The sequence below is a fragment of the Gopherus flavomarginatus genome, chromosome 1 (genome assembly GCF_025201925.1).
Source record: "Gopherus flavomarginatus isolate rGopFla2 chromosome 1, rGopFla2.mat.asm, whole genome shotgun sequence".
NCBI lineage: Eukaryota > Metazoa > Chordata > Testudines > Testudinidae > Gopherus > Gopherus flavomarginatus.
Window position 1 is genome coordinate 152659552 of NC_066617.1, and position 6000 is coordinate 152665551.

The window sequence follows — 6000 nt, forward strand, 5'->3', positions numbered from 1 at the left end:
TCAATCATCACTGAGTTTTTTAGTCTGTTACAATCTTATTTTTAAATTCTCAGCCATTTTGCCCTTATGAATTACATCCATGCAGTGTACATTACAGTAAGGCATGTATCTATGCCATGCTGAATGTCCTACACCATTGTTGCATGTAATGGTGTTGTAGCCATGGTGGTCCCAGGATATTAGAGAGACAAGGTGGGTGTGAGGTCATATCTTTTATTGGATCAGCTTCTCTTGGTAAGAGAGACAAGCTTTGGATCTTACACAGAGCTCTTCTTCAGGTCTTTAGAAACTACAGTAACTCAAAGTCACTGCTAAATACAAGGTTTGAAAGATTATTTAGCATAAGTAGTTAACACATATTTCAAGGGATCATTCACAGTGAAGTGACCTGTTAACATTCCTACAGTCACAGTGAGGAAAAGTAGGGGGAGGAGGGTTAGTGGGCTACAGATTGTTGTAATAAACCATAAATGCAGTGTCTCTATTCAGTCCATGATTTTTAGTGTCTAGCAAAGTTATTAATTTAGGCTCCTAGGCTCATCTTTTGAAAGTGTTATGCAGGTTTCCTTTGAGGCTAAGGACTGATAAGTCAGATACAGGGTGATCGCTTTGTGAAAAATGTTCATCCACAGGTGATCTGGTGTTATAGTCTTTTCATTTTCTTGGGTGAGTTCATCCAAGAGTATAGTGTTTGTCTGGTTTCACACATAGTTGCTATTAGAGCACTTAGTGCACCAGATGAGGTACACAACATGTTGTGATAGGCAGGTGTAGGTGACAACAGGGTGGGGTGGTATTTCTGTATTGAAGCAAGTCGGGGCAACGGATTCTTCCTAAAAGTGGAGCAGGTATAAGATCTTGCCCCCGCTTTGGCCCAGCCCCGCCCTTGCCCCTCCTCTTCCCCTGAGGCCCCACCTCCCAGCCAACCCAGAGCCAGGCCAGGAACCATGGACCCTCCATCTGTTCAGGGTGGGAAGGCCTGAAAGCAGTCCCTGGCCTGTGTCCCTGCCCCCTGCCCAGGGCAAGTGGAGGGTCCACAGCTCCCCACCACTACCCACATGGCTCTTACCCCAACTCGACTCTGACTTCTGGCCTGGGGCAGGGCTTCAGGGGCTGAAGAGCCACAACTAGGCCATGGTAGAGCTACCCAGGCAGCAGTGGGGAGTTGCGGACCTATACCTGCCTGGGTGAGGGGCGCAGCAGCTGGGACATAGTCCAGGGGCTGCTCAGAGGCCCCTCATCCTGGGCAGATGGAGGGTCTGTGGCTCCCCACAGCTGTTTGGGCTCCCCAGGCAGCAATTACCCTGGCCAGGCTCAAGCTTCAGACTCGCTGGGGGCGGGGCCTCAGAGGGAAGAGGAAGGACAGGGGGCTGGGTCCATGGCAAAAAGTGGATGGGCCAGGCCTGCCCACTTTCAAAAGTGGAAGGGCCAGGGCCCCTTGCCCCTCCCCGCCATTCCAGTGCCCCTGAAGCAGGTTCTCTTGGGGCATTTGGGTGGCCCGTCCCATGATGCAATCCATAGGCACTGACTCCCATGAAACACCCATGGAAAAAAAAATAGTGAGTACTCAGCACCCACGAGCCACAGCTGTTTGGTGGCACTGCCAAACAGCTGATCTGCGAGACTGACAAACAGCTGTTTAGTGGCTCAGGGAGGGGTTTGGGGGAGGGTGGAGAGCTGTGAGCAGCAGTTGGGGTCTGACCTTGGGGAGGGAGTGGAGTAAGGGCAGGGCCTTGGGGAAAGGGGCAGAGTGTGGGTGGGGCACTTTCTCCCCAGAGCATTCACCAGAGAAGAAGATAGCATGATGGAATGAGCCACCCAAATACCCCAAGAGAATGTACTTTGATACAGAAATATCCCCCTCCTGATCAAACACCCCTAGTTGTCAACTACTACCTCACATTGGAACCCCTGCAGGGTATCATCAAACAGCTATAACCCATGCTTGATGGGGACCCCATCCTGAAAATAATTTTTCATGAACCCCGTCTTCTGGCCTTCATACAGCCCCCCAGCCTCTCCAAGCTCATCATCAAAAGCAAGCTCCCCACAGACCAGGACATGCCAACTCAAAGCAGCACCAGACCCTGCCAGAACAACAGATACAAAATCTGTAGACATCTCTGTAGGGGGATGTAGTGATGCGGGACTCACCCCTGCAGCGCCTCTGCTGGTCCGGTATGCGAATTAGCTCTCCAGCCTTGGAGTGCCCTCTGCAGGCTCTGTGTCCCTCCTGGATCCTGGTGAACCTCTCCCTTGGGTGCTGCTCCTTGGCAGTACTCCCACACTCTGGGCTCCCCTCCCAGGGGAATTCCCACCCTCTGTCCCCACCTTGCCTCAGTGTTCACTGCTAGTCCTCATCTAGCCAGGGGCAGCTCTAGGCATTTTGCTGCCCCAACCACGGCAGGCAGGCTGCCTTCGGCGGTGTGCCTGTGGGAGGTCCTCCAAAGCCACGGGACCAGCGGACCCTCTGCAGACATGCAGCTGAAGGCAACCTGCCTGCCGCCCTTGCGGCACCGGCAGAGCGCCCCCCGCGGCTTGCTGCCCCAAGCACACACTTGGCGTGCTGGGGCCTGGAGCCGCCCCTGCATCTAGCCCCTGCACTCTGGGGCAGACTGCAGTCCATATCACTCATCATCAGCAAGGGGGGGTTGAACCTGCTGCCTCCACCTACCCCCAAGCTGCACCTCTGCAACCCCAGAACCTTTTCAGGCCTTTGCCTAGCCTTGCAGCCTCGGGGTTTTCCAGGCGGGAGCACCCCGGCTCCCTTGCCCTATTCCCCAGCACTGCTCTACTCCGGTGCCTTACTCAAGTCCCAGGCAGCCAGGCCCTTGCAGGGAGATTAACAGCAGTGGTCACCCGCAACCTCACAGTCTAGCCCCTGTCTCAAGGGCTGGTTGCAGTCTGCTCTGGGGAGGGGGAAGGGGGAGACCCAGGCCCACCCACTACTCTGGGTCCTGAGCCAGGGACTCCCTAGTGGCAGCCTCCCTACCCTCCTTCTCTCCCCTTGTCCAACTGTCCCTGGGCCACTTCCCCTCTGGCCCCTCACACCCTCTAGGCCCTTTCTACCAGGGCCTGCAGTCTGGCAAGTATTGGGCCCTACTATGCTCCCCCCAAGCCTGCCAGTACTGCTCTGCCTGAGGCGCTGGTCTCCCGTTCTGGAGACAGACCTGTTCTCACTGCTCCCTTCCTGGGTCGCCTTTATATAGGGCCTAGACTAGCTGTGATGGGCTGGCTCTAATCTTGACCCTGATTGGCTCTCAGTAGGCCCTTCTCTAATTGGCTGATGGCCTACTCAGCCTCTCTGGCCTACTCTAGCCCCCTCTCTCATGGGGGTGGGGCAGCTGCCCCACCACAGAGAGTTTAACATACTTGCACACAAGGGTGAGCTGCTAGCTGCCACCCTCTCATCTGGATCTTACTTGCACTCACAATGCCGCAGGGAAGAAAGAAGAAAACCACAGTTACCAGCTACATGTCGCCTGAAATCCACTTCTCACCCTGCCGAGTCACCTGGTCGGTTCTGGACCCAATTCACACCATGAGGTCAGGAGGTGCAAGAAATGGTAGAGACCTTGTAAGTCCTCCATACCCCTTACCTGGGACCCATCTTCGGGAGGGAGTAAACCCTTTTATTCACAGTCAGTAGAGTTATAATGTCACTTTTACCGGTTTGCTTTACTTACCTGTGTAGGGAGTCTTTTATAACGTTCCTATTTTACTTACCTTGTTGAACAGTTGTTAGTTTAATAAACGTACCTGAGTTTTACTCCTGCACTTCCTTGTTAGTTTTTATTTTGGGCAATCTTAAACCCTGATGATAGAGGCAGGTAGGGAGACAAATCTCTCAACTGGTCTCCGGCCATTCGAAAACCAGTCAACATCACCACTGCTACAGCAATCAACACCCCCCACAACACACCTTTCAAGATCCATGGGTCCTACACATGCCTGTCACAATATGTGGTATACCTCATCCACAGAGCCCTACACAGATAAAAAAAATTTATCCGCCTCCGATTCACGATCAGCAAAAATGGTCCACAGATATCCACGGATTTGCAGGGCTCTACTCATCCAGTGCACTAAATGTTCCATTAGCAGTTATGTGGGTGAAACAATCACTGTGCCCTTGAATGAACTCACACAAGAAAATTATAAAAGACAAAAACATCAGATTACTTGAACACTTTTCACAAACTGATCACTTGCGACTCCTCAGTCCACATCCTCAAAGGAAACCTGCACAAAACTTTCAAAAGATAAGCCTGGGATCATAAAATCATAACTTTGCTAGGGCTTGGCTACTCTTGCAGGTGTGCAGCGCTGGGAGTTACAGCTGTCTTCGTACAGCTGTGTAGGGAAAGCCCTGGAGTGTGGCCACACTGACAGCTACCAGTGCTGCATTGTGGCCACATTTGCAGCATTTGCAGCGGTGATGGGAGTGGTGCATTATGGGCAGCTATCCCACAGAGCACCTCGTCCCATTTTGGCACCATGGGTTGTGGGAAGGGGGCAGAGGGTGCGGGTCATTCTGCTTCCTGTCCCAACGCCCCATGATACATCACTTCACATCCCAGCAATCCCTGTTTTTCTGTCCACATTTGGCGCCATCTTGACTCTCACAACGGTTTCTGTGCAGCACGATTTCTGTGGGAAATGGAGCCCGAACTGCTGAGGAGTATGCTGATGAGTCTTGCCAGCACATCACATTTGGCAGATGGGCTATTCCTTAAGATCCAAAGTGACAGTGAGGAGTCCGACGATGATAGCAAGTCGCCTGACGCGTATGACACTAAATTGCTTGTGGCTTTCACAGAAATGCTCAGCACCATGGAACGCCACTTTTGGGCTTGGGAAACAAGCACTGAGTGGTGGGATCACATCGTCATGGAAGTCTGGGATGACGAGCAGTGGCTGCAGAACTTTCGGATGAGAAAAGCCACTTTCATGGCACTGTGTGCTGAGCTCGCCCCCACCCTGCGGTGCAAGGACATGAGATTGAGAGCTGCCCTGCCGGTGGAGAAGCGGGTGGCTTTTGCAATCTGCAAGCTGGCAACTCCAGACAGCTACCAATCGGTCGGGAACCAGTTTGGAGTGGGAAAGTCGACCATTGGAATCGTTTTGATGCAAGTTTGCAGGGCCATTAATAGCATCCTGCTAAGAAGAACTGTGACTCTGGGGAACGTGCAGGACATTGTGGATGGCTTTGCACAAATGGGTTTCCCTAACTGTGGAGGGGCGATAGATGGGACGCATATTCCTGTTCTGGCACCACCTCACCTAGCATCCAAGTACGTTAATCGGAAGGGGTATTTCTCTATGGTTCTTCAGGAGCTTGTGGATCACCGTGGGCATTTCATTGACATTAACACAGGCTGGCCTGGAAAGGTGCATGATGCACGCATCTTTCGGAACACTGGCCTGTTCAGGAAGCTGCAGGCAGGGACTTTTTTCACAGACTGGAAGATCACAGTAGGGGACGTTGAAATGCCCATTATGATCCTTGGAGACCCCGCTTACCCGTTAATGCCTTGGCTCATGAAACCGTATACAGGGAAGCTTGACAGGAGCAAGGACCGGTTCAACTACAGGCTGAGCCAGTGCCGAATGACTGTGGATTGTGCTTTCGGCCGTTTAAAGGGACGCTGGAGGTGTCTTTATGGGAAGCTAGACTTGGGGGAAAGCAGCACCCCTGTGGTTATATCCACGTGCTGTGCCCTCCATAATATTTGTGAAGGGAAGGGTGAAACATTCAGTCAGGCATGGACCTCCAAGATTCAACGCGTGGAGGCTGAATTTGCCCAGCCAGAGAGCAGGGCTACTAGAGAGGTCCAACACAGGGCTTCAAGGATTAGGGATGCCTTGAGGGAGGAATTTGAGGCTGAAAACCAATAGTAATGTTTGGTGCCTTGCACGGGAGTGAAGTGCAGTGGTTACAATGTTAGTAGGAATCTGTTTTTCCTAAGCTGATTTGCAGTGCCTGTTTCTTTCCTGGGC